Source organism: Ptychodera flava, chromosome 2, assembly GCF_041260155.1.
Source record: "Ptychodera flava strain L36383 chromosome 2, AS_Pfla_20210202, whole genome shotgun sequence".
Classification (NCBI taxonomy): Eukaryota; Metazoa; Hemichordata; class Enteropneusta; family Ptychoderidae; genus Ptychodera; species Ptychodera flava.
In genome coordinates this window covers 38,800,297-38,815,674 of record NC_091929.1, presented here as the reverse complement: position 1 = coordinate 38,815,674, position 15,378 = coordinate 38,800,297, and the positions used below count along the sequence as shown (strand labels likewise).

At 39.6% G+C, this 15,378-nt stretch overlaps 1 pseudogene; it reads right to left on the bottom strand.

Annotated features, from left to right (window-relative positions):
- Nucleotides 1-10,585: 10,585 nt before the first annotated feature.
- LOC139148362 (late histone H2A.3, gonadal-like) lies at nt 10,586-11,231 on the bottom strand (annotated as a pseudogene).
- Nucleotides 11,232-15,378: the final 4,147 nt, after the last annotated feature.

Here is a 15,378-nt window from a genome sequence, read left to right as displayed (position 1 = left end):
GATAAAAACGATAATTATCACTTTCTAAATAGCGCTCAAAGTTTAGAAATTAGCTGAAGTTTAGAAAGTCGGGTCTTAGGTCTTAGGTTGAAACCAGTTGTGTGTCTTGAAGACAAATGTAAATACCGTAAAAGTAACCAGACTGCCACAGTTCAAATGCCCAAGGTGTGTTGGGATTATCTTAGTTCCACGACAGGAGCAGATTAAGTAATGATGCAAATTAATGCTAATGGCCTTATCAAACGTGTTGCCCCTGTGGTTGCCATCACCTGGCAGCTGCGTGCTCGCAGTAAAATATGGCGTCATTAAAAATCCGGGCCTAAAGTGAAACTTTTTTCCAGAATAAATCGGATGAAAATCTGCGAGCTTGTAGCAGCATTATTGTAGAACCAGGAAAATACTATCAGTTTTCCCCTGAAGTAAGTTTTACAATCGAAATCTCAAATGTGATGCCCGAGATACTATACCTTCTGCTCATTGCATTAGGCAAGAAGTATAATGTTACGAAGTAGAGAAATATGACAGTGAGTCAGCTTAAAACAAAATTTGTGAAGAAAAATTGTAAATGTTTGTTTTTCAAGGTCTGTCAAGCAACCTCCCGGCTAGTGTATATTGCAAATAAACCAGCTGTGTGACGTGAAGACGAATGTAAATAAAAGTGACCATGTTGCCAAACTTAAATGACCAAGGTGTGTTGAGATTATCTTTGTCCACAACGATCGCGTCCATTTGTGCTGATTAATGCAAATTTATGCTAATGGTCTTATCAATTGTGTTGCCGGCCAGGCCGCCATCTCCCAGCTGCGTACTCACAGTAAAAGATTGGATCATTCAAAAAATTTCCAAGGATATATCGGATAAAAACGTTGGTACACCATTTCTGTTGTCATCTGTATATTCCCTAGTGTTTCAAGGGGAAAAGTGTGAGCTTGTAGGAGCAGTCTTGTAGAACCTGGAAAATACTATCAGTTTTCCCCAGAAGCAAGTTCTAAAAGCCAATGCTGAAATGTGACTTGTCCAATAGACCGACGAGATAGTACCTCCAAATTAATGCATTGGCCCTATCAAAAGTGTTGCCGGCCAGGCTGCCATCTCCAGGCTGTGTGTTCACCGTGAAATGTGAAGTGCGTGAGATGAAGTCCCGCAAACTTTTCCAAGATATGTCGGAAAAAAGGCTGATACAACGTTTCTTTTGTAATCTGTATATTCCCAAGTGTTTTTATTAAAGTAAAAAGTGTGAGTATGTAGGAGTTTTCTTGTGCTTCAAGTTAATGCTAATGAGGCATTGATAAGGCTATTAGCATTAATTTGCACCACAATGGACACGATTGTCGTGGAACTATCTGACCTCTTCTTGTCTGTGTCTGAACACACCTTGGTCATGCGAATTGTGGCAGTATGGTTATTTACATTCGTCTTCACGTCACACATCTGGTTTATTTGTCATTAACACTAGCGGTGGCTATTTGACAGTCTTTGTTTTTGACGGTCTAAGAATAAACATTCACAATTTTTCGTCATCGCTCACTCAGAGCCACATTTCTCTACTTCATGACATTCAATTCTTGCCCGTTGCAATGGTCAATTCAATAAGGGGTGCTTTTCTCGCGGCTTTATGGAAAAAATCACATTTGAGCTTTGAATTTGCCGCTTGGCAAAACTGATACAGTATTTTCCTGATTCTATCCGACATATCCTCGAACAAATTTTTTTCACCCAAGGCCCGACTTTCTAAACTTCAGCTAATTTCTAAACTTAGAACGCTATTTAGAAAGTGATAATTATCGTTTTTATCCGATATATCCTAGAACAAATTTTTTCACCCAAGGCCCGACTTTCTAAACTTCAGCTAATTTCTAAACTTAGAACGCTATTTAGAAAGTGATAATTATCGTTTTTATCCGATATATCCTCGAACAAATTTTTTCACCCAAGGCCCGACTTTCTAAACTTCAGCTAATTTCTAAACTTAGAACGCTATTTAGAAAGTGATAATTATCGTTTTTATCCGATATATCCTTGGAAAAAAATTTCAACCTATATCCCAAAACTTTTTCCACTGCAAGCCCGACTTTCTAAACTTCAGCTAATTTCTAAATTTAGAACGCTATTTAGAAAGCGATAATTATCGTTTCTGGCTAAACTTTCTAAGTTTAGATTTAGATTTATACAATGCTAATTTAGCTTTCTAAACTTCCAGCTAAACTAGCTAAAAACGATAAAACACAATTCCGCACCTTAATGCGGCCTTTGGGCCCTTGACCGTGTATCGCCAGCACACTAATGGTTTTGGACGTCATGCGAACAGTTCTTTTACAGTCTGTGAGCGGTTGAGTTATTCGGGTAGGCATACGGTAGATTGGAATCGAGTTTATTTCAGCCGAAAGTAGTTAGAAAAATAGTTTTTCGTGTGCGGTCCAAATTGGGACCGCATGTCTATGGACCTTAGCAGGGCTGTAGTGGGAGGCTTCATAACGCCGGGAACACACAGCATTGTACGCGGGGCTATGAAAAGCCTAGCTGCAGTACAGTAGCTCGAGGTTTTGCCTGGGTATTTGGGTCGGACGGCAAAAACTGGTTTTGCCGTCCGACCCAAATACCCAGGCAAAACCTCGAGCTACTGTACTGCAGCTATGAAAAGCCATGCTAAAGGAGCAAAACATCGAGCTCTGGTAGGAAAAAAACAGGAGCAAGTAAATCGCAAATTAACGAGTTCTTTGCCAGATCTTCATCAAATGTAAAGTCATCGACGAATTCTAAAGCCTTCCCCGAGTTTATCTTTCCCGACACCACACTCACAACTCACAACTCTCTCAGTCGTCAGTGATGTTATTCAAGATGTCGTCACCATCAAAACCTGTCAACTCGTCATTGACTGCATTTGTCAGCAAAATGATGTCTTATGGGCTGAAGTTTTGTGGACAATGAAAACTTTAGAAAAAATTAGTGTATGATGCTTATTAAAATTGCAAGCTTTATCGTGCAAACACTCCTGGAAAATGGCATTTTTCAACCACAAATACTCCTGGAAAATGGCAAAAAAACTCCTGGAAAGTCCTGGAATTTTGATTTACTTGAAGTGTATGAACCCTGTACTACATGTACGGTACATTGACACGGCGAAGTTTTTCTATTGTTTGACAACCCACGCCATGAATTAATTTAGACGATATGTAAAGCAGCTTAATATGACAAGTGGTTGTAAAAGATAGGGACATGAAAAAATAGCACCCTGATCTCCACTATGGCTTTCTCACTAAGTGGATATTTAGCTGAACGGACGGTTTTGTGGAATCCAACAATAGGCCCACGTTTTTCTCGAGGGTCTATGATTCAATGCTTGTATTTCGTGGAGTCCGTATTGATATAGTCTGCACCTACTGCTATTGCGGCTTGGCATTTTCGCGCCATTATCTTTGCGTATATTTTGAGGATTATGACACAGTTCAGTGTGTGGCGGGACTGATTATGACATTGACTTTGCGATCTTGACCAATAAGGGGGGTTTACACGTGGGAGTTAAGTCCGGAGTAGACACCGGAATATATATAAACCTGTGTCAGTTGGACGTGTGAACAGACAACACCGAACTAACAAAGAACTAAATTAATTCGGTGTCAGAGGGCTGGTCCAGGTTCGGTGCTCCGTACTAAACAATGGCCTATTTACACGTGTGACCAGAACACCGAACTAAACGCCGAACTATATCCTGTCTTCGGTTCGGTCATTACCACAATGGACGGTGTTCAAGTAAGAAGCTCTCGCGATCGCGGCAACAATTGGTCACAGGAAGAGATCAGGCTACTAATTTCAATCTGGAGAGACGAAAACGTCATCCGTATGATGGACGGCACGTCGAAGGATCGGCAAGTGTATGAAGACGTCGCTGCCAAGGCCAGGGAGAAGGGACTCGAGAGGACAGCCGAACAATGCCACAACAAAATCAAACGGTTGCGAGTTCAGTTCAAGTCCGTGTCCGACAACAACCGTCATAGTGGCAGAGCTAGAAAACGATGCCATTTTACGATGAGTTGTTAGTAAAGGGAGAGCAACTGATAGTAAAGGGAAAGCAACTCCACACATCGTTCATATTTGGGTTGTTTGCGTTTTGTGTATGATATTGTGTATAATATAAGTGTACATCATGTTTGGCTGTTTTATGTAAAATGTCGCTTAGCCATGGCGGGTACGATATAGTGGGAATAGAAACCGTATGTCGCCTGTATACGGTAGTATGGTTACAGAAAGTATCCGATGAAGTCTGGCGCTTATAAGTGTGTCGCCTATATTTCTGTTCCATCTATATGCGATTATTGGTTGGTTTTGGAACAGTTTTTTTAGTGTTTCGTCTTTTTCAAGTTCACTCCAGTTTTATGTCAGGGCCTTCTTGATTTTTGTCGTGTCGATGTACGGGCTATACGTTGTTATGAAGACTATTGTATTGTTGGTGGCGTTATTGGTTTCTTTTTGTTGTTCAAGCAGTCTTTTCCTGCTTTTATGATCTGTCTCTCTGATAATGCGTTCTATTTCATTTTTTTATATTGTCGATCTTGTAATTTTTCACTAATTTTTTTTCACTAAATTGTGTGACTTTCTGTGTAAAATCGGTTTCGTTGATACGTGTTCTGATGTATGGTAATGTTTCACGTTTGATCAGACCGTTGAATGTTGCTGACAGATGGCATGAGTTTCTTTGTAAGAACTTGAAAATATCTGTTGGTTTTGTGTGTGTCTTGATGTCGAGAATATTCTCTTTGTTGTACCGACGACCTTTGTAGATAGTCAGGTCTAAATATGTGATTTCTTGAGAGCTTTCAAACGAAAATTTGAAAGTAGGATGCATTTTGTTGATGTTTGATATGAATTCATTGAGTTCGTGTTGTGTTCCGATGAAAATCAGAAAAACATCGTCCCTGAACCTCAGCCAGGTCGGTATTTGTTGTTTGCGTTTCAGTATTATTCTCATTTCTGTCTCGTGAAATGAAGGCCTAATATCTGCTATTTCTGGCGAACAACCCATCGAGATTATTTCCGTATAAGAGCATCCCCATATCACCTATCTACATCGTTGAATTCAAATGTGTTGTTTATTAAGATTATTTCTAGCAGAGCTATCATGTATTTCGTTGTTGGTTACTTGATTATGTAATTGTTTGATGATCTTTCCTGATTTAATGCTCTGCCAACTGATTCAATTGCCTCATAATGTGGTGTATTCGTGTTCATGGAAATCCAGTGTTACTAGTGTCGCATTGGCCGGAACTTTGATTGTCTCAATTTTCCGTATAAGAGTCTGTATTGTAGGTGTCTGTCTAGGTGTTTCATCTTAACATGAAATAGATAATGACATCAGACGGGGCGAGGCCAACAATATTCTCTCCTGGTAAATTTCTTCGCCGAAGGCGTCTCGATTGGTTGACTGAACACAAAAAGAGCGTAGACAGCAGCTGCATGATGTGTGGGTCCGCCATTGCAAGCAAGCGATTGTTCTCTAGCCCAGATATCGCTGAGGGCGCTTGACCCGAACTAAATTCATACCTTGTATATGACGTGTAAACGTGAGATCGCTTAGATCGCTGATAAGGAATATTTACAGAACGACTAATCAGATTCCCTCAGGTTTAAAAAAATACACGTGTAAACCCACCTTAAATTGTTCTACCAGTTTGCAGAGTACACCGGTTAGATGTCCGAAGTTGTCAAACATTAGCTATTGACTTGGAGGGGGTGGTAAAATTGAAAAGTCTGGCGTATGGGAAATTTCTGAGACAACCAATTGGCGATTTTGAAATTTGAAAAAAAAAAGTAAACATTTGTGTATGTGATAGTGTATAAAAAAGTGCTCGTGCATACATTGAAGGTAGAGAAGATAACTATTCATCTTATCTGAAGCTAACTTTGAAATCTTAGTAAGTCTTAATCCTGGAAAACAGACATTGCCAACACTAATGACTACGTCTTTATACTATCATATACATTCTCTTCCTGTACGTGTATTAGAATAGGACGTCCTGATTAGCTGTCACTTTATAAATGGGAACGGTGATTTCTCTGGAAGTTTTGTAAAATGGGCGCAGAAACTTTACAGAAGTGTAATTGAGTCTGAACCTCACTGAACGCGGTATACTACACAACAGAATTTGGTAATTTTGTTGAGAAAACGGGTAAAATATTTACAGCCGCTACCACTGCTTGTGCTGTCAGCCATCTTGTTTTATGCCCTCAACATCAAACTATGTTCAAAGCTATCGTTTAAGTTGACCAAACTTACGGATTCCATTCCAGCAACTATATCGTTTCCCTACCCAAGCTATCCTGCACGGTGTCAAAGCTATCGTTTTCATTCAAAAGCTACACTTTCTTAGGTACCCCTGGTTGTGTCAAGCCAAATCCTTGGGTATGCAAACTTTAAAACAATTCTGTAAATTTTGACACGTTCACGTTACATCACAAGAGAAGAAAGAAATTTACACGTTATAGTTACCATGCTCTTTTCATCTTATAGCTTCTCATGAATTATTCAGCACTTACTTAAGACAAGGGCGGTATATATTGGTTTTTGCTACCTCCCCTGAACACGGTCCCTCTATCACAGAGGGACCGTGCCCTGAAGAACTTTGATTGTTAATTAGAAAATTAATCATAATTTCGACGATGAGATAGGGCTGAACTGTCACAGGTATCGGAATACACATGTAGCCCGAGATTTTTCAACATACATCATTTCTTGCTCATAAAATTAACCGAAAAAATCTCACTGGGTAGAGTTATAATAAAACAGGGGAAATACTTGCTTTCGGCTGCCATGCTCCCCCTTCTCATTCTTATAAATTGGGCCGAAATGAAGCCTTTTTGAAACAAGGTAGGGCTATTTGGTTTGTGAGGACTTACAGCTACGGTTGTTCGAAGTAAGAAGGTATTCTATTTTCAACAAAAATAATGCCTTTGCGATGCATAAATTATAGGACGTTATGTAAATTTAGCGCCAACCCTCGACGCATTTACGATATATCAGCCGATATTAAGTTGGCTAATTACTGAGTCTCGAGAAATTTGACATGCTAAGCCTTATAATATTTAAATTTGCCTCAATATGATCGCGTAATTTGAGTGATGAGCATGTAGACACGGTCCCTCCACAAGGAACGTGATGTAGACTGGTTCCCGTCGCTCGCCTTTTTCTCGACAGCAGTTACTTGCTGGCCAACGCGTTTAAACCACGAACGCGACGGTGTGTTGAAGTTTATTCATTCAATTTCATCTGTTTTGATATGTATAATGCCCAAATACTCTACACGTCTACTTTAATTTGATATGTGAAATCTTGGCCTGTCGTTTCAGGCTTAAATACTTAGAAATAAAAGCGTTGAAAGCCGCCGTTCCCAATCCCAGGTTCACGCATTAGCGGGTGCTCCACCCTGTCAACATAGTATCGTTTTCATTGTTTTCCGCCAAACGCCGCTGTATTAGTAGATTTACAAACATAAACTATTCACGTCGAACGTCGATGTGCGCGTTGGAATACATACATTTTGGCATGAGGTGTTTGCACTGTACGTGGTGAAAACAGATTTCACCGATTGCAGCAGTGTGTCACTTGGCGCCGGATGCGGACATTGTCTGCGACCAACAAGATTACTACACACGATCTGCATCGCTCGAATGTTTCAAATTCTTAGAAGTACATGTTTTTATTAAATTTCGAAACATCGATGTCGAAATAAGATAAAACGAATATTTTTTGAAGCTTGAACCGTGATCCCGACGTACTCAACCAGCCAACGTAAAACTTATGTGGCCAAGATGGCGGTCGGAAGTCAGAGAAAACGAGCCCAGATTATCGTGTATTACATATTTGCCAATTTGAGTTGCGAGACTTTGTTTGGATTGGAACAAAAAAAGTACCAAAATCAGATGCATTTCCAAAACTCGGACAGGAAATCTCGTAAATTTCTCAGACATAGTGAACTTTGACCGATATGGAGACAGTAGTACACCAGGAGTGACGAAGGAATAAAACAGAGGAACTCAAATAAACATTTGGTTTATTAGGAGACTCATGGAGGTACAAACCACACTCCATGAGAAACTATACACGGATACCGTACCGTTTCACACCTGTGTCGGGGTATTGTACATTTCTTGATTTGTCATTCTGAGTTTAGCATCATTAACACGCAAGGCGTGATGAGCTATATTTGGCCCGAAAACATCATTTTATGCAGACCGATGGCGTAGTCGTCACTAGAAGAAAATTGATATGCCATTTTGCATGAATGCTCTCGTCCGATCATTATATCAAAATTTAGCCGGCGTACCGTAGACGTTTGCCATCGTTCGGTGTAGGGTAGAAGCCACAAAACCAAACCAAACGGCCCAAAATTTCCAAAAAGAGAGTACCCGATAAATACATTTTCTTCTTCACGGTTACCAAGATGTAATCGACTTGTATGTAGTCTGATCACGTTTTTATCCCAAGAAATGTGGCGGGTAGGTACAAATGTTGGAGAACTGTGAAGAAACTATTGCGCACGTTTTTCGACACTGGAAATCTTGACACACATTTTATTTATTTTAGTCACCGTTAGCAGACAAGGCGAATGCTAATTGACATTAGGTACACATTCAGCTGAATCGTGTCTAACTTTGCATGAGGTTTGATTGACAGTGGTATTCAAATCCCCATGGGCGTCCCCTGGATCGACGTTCTCACTGGCCACGCACAATTACCCACTAAAATTGTCCCGAAAACTCATCGGTTTGAAAAATAAGGAATCATTATTCATCGATAAAATAATCTCCTGTAGAGCATTCCCCTTTCATAAATTTTCAAATTTTCAAAACACCGCAATCTCTGGATCTCTCATGTACTCGTATGGCGTCTCTTTGCCTAATGAGCGTCTTTCATATGACATTGTGCTTATGTTAATTGCTTAGGGATGGACCATTAGATCTTGGGAGGGGGTGGTCAAAAACAGAAAAAAAAATTTTCAGAGCAGAAAGTTAGGAAAAAAAAAATCTTCAAACTAGTTTGCAAAATAAAAAAAAATAAATAAGAAGACAAAGGCGTAAAAAAAAAATCTGCAAAAGTCTTTAAATTTTGAATTTTTTTTAGATTTTACCGACAGAAAGCAACTTTCTGTATTTTTAGTAGATCCTCCCGGCACATTTTTAATTTTAATTTATACATTTAGAGTGACTGTATCCCTTATACTGGAAGTTGTGATTATCTTATCTTTTCAGGACTTTTTTATTCTGATCACTTGAAAATTATGAAATTATAGAGCCTGTTTTCTACTTGTTTCCTGGGTACAAACCAAGCAGGTACACAAGGTAAAACATTGAAACTATGGTATGGTTGTCAAGACAGAAAGTTGTATTTGCCTTTTAAGATCAAGGTAAACAGATGCAGGCCACATCAGTTTCATTTTTTTCACAGCATTTTATTGCAATGATGAATGCAAGAATGGGTGAACAAGTAGAAACACGTCAATAATGATAAAACAACATATCAAGTCATTATGTATTATTTTGCTTTTCAAAAAGGCATTTTCAATTCTTTTTTCTCAAAAAACAGCCTCAAAAAACAACAGCAACACATGTTCAACAATACACTACGTAGAATGCCATCTATCCAACAAATCCCAACACAAAAACACACAAAAGGGTTGAACTTTGAAAGTTTCTCGACAGCAAATACTGAATAAATCTGCATGAATAATCGTTTTTGTGTAGCAAATTTCAAAGAAATTGGACAAGTCCTTTCAGAGAATACAGATTTTTTGACCATGAATGGCATAATTGCCCTAAAAAGACAAATATTGAAATTTCAACACATCTATACACATCCAATCAATTTGGACATGCTGCTACAGGGAAATAGATGTTTTGATCAAAAAGGGCAACAATTGCTCTAAAAACACAAATATGCAATTTAACTATATTATTTAGCTTATTTTAGCTTCTTAGCTTGTCAAAATCAATTGTAAATCATGAGATGCATGATGTTTGGTGGGACGAATGTAGGCATTTCACCACGCAGTAGAAAGGGAAGCCAGGAAACCAAAATAGTCAATTTTCAAAACTATAGGAAGCTACTGAGGAGCAAGAAGACCATGTTTCAGAGGAAGATGTCTAATCCGAAAAAAATCCTCCTAAAGTGCCACCAAATAACACCATTTTTATCTCTATTTTTCAAAAGCTCCAACAGCAGGAGGGGGACACCCCCTCCTGACCACCCCCCGCAAAAATACTCCCCAAGTGCAACCAAATAACACCATTTTAATCTCTATTTTTCAAAAGCTCCAACGGCAGGAGGGGACACCCCCTCCTGACCTCCCCCCCGTGACCGCTTGCGTGGCCGCTTGTGGTGCTTGGCACCACATCTTTGCCCTCTTTATCTTCAGACAGCGACGAACTAAAAAAAATTATAAATCTGAAAATTTACTCTGAAAAAAAAAATTTGCACAGCTTATCTCAATTGGAAAAAAAAATTTCAGAAATTTACAATAGTAAAAAAAAAATTTTCACAATTTCATTGTGACCACCCCCCCCCTCCCAAGATCTAATGGTCCATCCCTTATAGTCGTGGACTTCTTTCAAGAAACTACCAATTTTTAAGTGGTCATTTCTAGTATATTCCCTCGTGATTCACTTTCTATTATTCAACTGTATTTTATGCAATCGTAACATCCTAGTGTTTTGTGTTTTTTCTCTGGAAGTGGTTATCATTATATAACAATATAATAGTGATAGACGTATTACGATAGTTCTCTTTTTTGAGGATGTGGTGGCCCTGAAAAGGGCCGTTTGGTATGTGTATGCTAGGCATACGATTTACTTGGATTTGGCTTGGGTCTTCTTGGGCAAGAGTACTGCCTGGATGTTTGGCAATACACCACCCTGGGCGATGGTGACACCGCCGAGAAGTTTGTTCAATTCTTCGTCATTACGGACAGCCAACTGCAAGTGACGGGGATGATTCTGGTCTTCTTGTTATCACGGGCAGCGTTGCCAGCCAACTCGAGGATTTCAGCGGCCAAGTACTCGAGCACTGCAGCCAAGTAGACTGGAGCACCAGCACCGACACGCTGGGCGTAGTTGCCCTTGCGCAAGAAACGGTGTACACGACCAACGGGGAACTGCAGACCAGCACGGCTGGATCGGCTCTTGGCCTTACCCTTTGCTTTGCCTCCTTTACCACGTCCAGACATTTTGATCAGTGCTTGAGTTTAGATTCAATCTGAGCATACCTTGTACATTCGCCTGTCGTATTTATACATACACTTAGGATCCTAATGGCCTTTATCTTAACCAATTAAATTCAATTGATTGCTGCATTGACCAATGACCGAAGGGCACTATTGTCTAGGTTTTGACATGCGCAAACATAGTTATGGGCATAGGCCTATTGTGTACTGAACTAGTCGTTCCCTAACCCGTTCGCGCTCTTTACCGCTTAAAATCGACGATGCCTTGTGTGCATACAGACTTGAAAGTACAGAGTTTCCACTTCAGGCGGCTATCTCAAAAGCACATTGAATTCGCATCTGGTTCTTTTTAAGATAAAAATTGATATCGAAAGTAACATGACGCCATCGCTCTTGTTGATTTATATGCTGTTGACTTACAGACTTTTAACCTTTGAAAAGGTCACAAGCTTTTCCAAACAGGACTGAGGATGACATCTGATAGGCTTTCTGATGGCTAGTCAAGTCATGCCGTATGGAAAGATCATAGGGGTCAGCCTTTCTGGTGTCAAACGCAAATGTCACAGTGAAATTCGGCACATTTTGTTTCCACTTTAAATGTTGCTATGAAAGAATAAGCAACACACATTTCTGAATACCAATACATTTTAAAAGCCCTTCCACCAATATTTTAATACACATATAAGAACATCAAACAAACAAGTTTCTATTGGTGGAAATATGTGTTCACGCAGAAATCTAGCGCAAATCATTTTCTACTTAATATTGAAACGTGCATATCATTTTTATTGCAACAATATTAAGTGAAGTATCTTTTCGACTGATATCCTTTCGAGATCGAAGAAATGACGATTTACTGGTTGTTGTTTAAAATTTGTGCGTGGAAGGCATGTGAAGTTAAATTGGATTTGCAATGTGCACTGGTAAGATTCAAAACCTGCTGACTTCCGGATTAGATATCCTGGAAGGCACGAAAATATCAAAGGCGATTATAGAGACACAGTGGTCGCTGTTTGATCAACCGTCACGAACCTAGAACTCAAGTCTGTGAACAAAACGGAATTCGACATGTAAAAGCCCACTGCTCCCATGTACATGTAAATAATGAAAGAGTGGCATGGAAACGAAAATTGAATTAAGGTAAGTTAACTATGTAAGAAGTATGCCCAACAATATCAATAAGAACCTTAGTTTTTACAAGGCTATTTCTAAGATGATCCAAAGACAGACCGAAGATCAAATATTGCAATCAATCGTAGAAGACGTCCGTCTGTTGCTATGTTGAAGAGTGGGATCATAGAATTTTTCAAAACTTCTCTTTAGTGCCCAAACTTTTTGATGCACGAGAAGGAGACTGTCGACAGTCGTTTGCATCATTTTCGTCGCTTCAGGAACACTTGACACGGCTGAGTCGAGGCATGGCCTTTTTTACCTTCTTGATCGAGGGTAGATGTGTGGCCTCAGGCCTTCAGCTCGCGGTCATGCCTGCGGTATTCCCGACTCGCGCCTTCGGCGCTACGCTTGCAAACCCGCACCCCGTATGTGCGACAGACTATAAAAAGAAAGGACACACAAGGGATTGTTGACAGTCTAGGGGGATAGTAGCCCGGGTTTAAGGGAGCCCTCATTATTTATGGCCTTGGGGTCACTCGAAAAATAGAAAACTTCAAGGGGGTTGCTCAAAGTGAAGAGAGGGAGAAGGGAGTTATACTCAAATTTTGTGCGAAATAAATTGAAACACCTCTGAAATTGCACCATTGCACACATCAATTTCTCAAAATTTTCACAGGATCTAGGACAAAACTGGTCTGTTGTGAATTCATCCTTCACTATCACAGAAACATATAATTGACCTCAGTTCAATAACCATTTCGACATTTAAACATAACATATTCAGGCTTTTCATTAAAAGCTGGCAGCTTGAGAAATGACACAAAAAGGTCGCAGATTTTTCATTCCTACATACACTTTGGTCTTCAATCTCTGGGTTGAATAAGCTTATTGTGAGTCAAACACTGATCATGCAAAAAATGTAATAAAATATCAGTTCAATGTCATTTTCAACAGTTTTACCGAATGCAAAATAAATTGAACCACCTCCCAGATTGCACCATTACAAACATCAATATCTCAAAATTGTCGATGTGAGAGGGGTCCCTCCCTCTCGTGTTCTTCCGCTTTGGGTGTTCGAACAGTTTTACCATTAAAAAAGCAAATTAAAAAGACCTCTCATATTACACCAGACTGCACTATTGCACACATCAATTTCTCAAAAATTTCCATGCAAGATAGGGGTAACCACCCCTCTGACACTTTCCCCCTCAGCCTCTCGTGTGTTCTCCCCCCTGTACTTTCAGATTCTGCCCAGTCAGATATTCTAGTGAAAACCCGGTCATAATACCCATCCAAATTAAAAAATATACTATATGGTTAGATACTAGTCATAGCGTGAGCTTTTATATCTCTGTTTTGTTGTCACTTTGAATTTCATTTTGCTGGTTTCACCTTTTTCAACTGTCATGAGATAACCGATGATAATCTAGTAGGGTACATCAGGATTTGAAAGGTCTTTACTATTGCTGTATTTTTAAAATTTTACAAATACGTGTATTGTATTTAACTTTCTAAGTAGGGTGTCAGTCAAAAATTCTGAGTCAGAGAGGGTGTTACTTAAAGCCTCAATAGCTGCGAATTTTAAGCATTATTTTCATCATTTTATTTTCAAACCAAAGTTGGTTCGTGTAAATATGCTAACTGAAGGATGTGTATAAAAGTATCACTGCTCGCTGATTTGGACCGTGTGATTTAGACCATGCCTACACGTTTTAAGAGGTTGAATAATAAACGGGTGCCGCACTCATAAAATGGCGCCCACAGAAAATTACAAAAAACAGTATTTCGTGCACATTCACATCGTGATCATACCAGAAGCAAGAATGATGCCATTTACTTAAATGCCCAAGACACGTTGGTCAACATTTTGTTGTTGTAATCTTTATTTTCTCTCTCATATAATTATTTTTGAAAATGGCGGGAAATCTAAAATAATGTTAAAACGTTTGAATATACGTGCCACTTTCGACACTTATGACAGTGTTTCAGTCTTTAATGGGTCTTATTCAAAGAAAACTCTTGGGAAACTGAGGATATTTTGAGATCAGTTTATTACACATTCGCAGCTATTGGGGCTTTAAATTCATCATGGTTGGCGGGGGCGGGGTGGGTTACCCGAACTTTCGGAATTTGTGATGAAATTCCAACGACCCTCAGACAGTAAATAACGACGGCTCCTTAATAGCTGAAAGTGATATACATGGTTTCAATTCGTGCCACTTCTGTGTGTGAGACCATGGGTGTAACACTCTGTATGCACAATGTAAACGATTAGCTTTGGTATCACAACACATTTCAAAGTCACCGACTCATTGATTACAGCACGGTCCCTCTATCACGTGGTTACAGTAAACCAGCATAGGGCAACTCTATCTTGACCGATATCTGAACAGTTGATTGCACTCGATCTATACAACGTAGCTGTTTTTCTAATACAGCTGAGAGTTAGAAGATGTTTGCTGAAGCTAAGACTGTCTCACAGACAGAGTTGTGGCGCAAGAATGAACCCCACTGAAGTTTCGCCCCAAAGTATAATACGACCACGTTCCCTATATACGGCCAATCAGAGAAACTGTCGTTTTTGATATACATCTACAATGGTAATTTATGTGAAAGTTTTCGGATCGGATCGGATCGGAACTTAGGTTAATTATAAAGGACACAAGTCGAATTTCCTACTTGGATAATAAGATAATCAATAATCTTGTTGACATTCCAGCTTCGGACTATCTCTCATTAGCACGGAGCCGTACGCCACCCAAGCACCGTTACAAGCTCCGGCAATTTAAGTTTGCAACTGATACTTATAATTTCCCAAATACTGTTCGTCTCTGGAATACTTTGCCGGCTGCAGTTGCTAAGACCCATAGTTTGACATCTTTCAAACATGGCTTATCGATAGTAGAAATCAAAATTTTGGGGTTGTGCATTGAGGTTTTGAGCCACCACTTAAAAGTAGACTGCAATGAAACTTTGAAGCCGTGTAGGTTGGGGACATCTCTGATAAAACCCCTTGGCCGCTACGGCAGCCTGATTGGTTCAAAGCTGAAAGTCA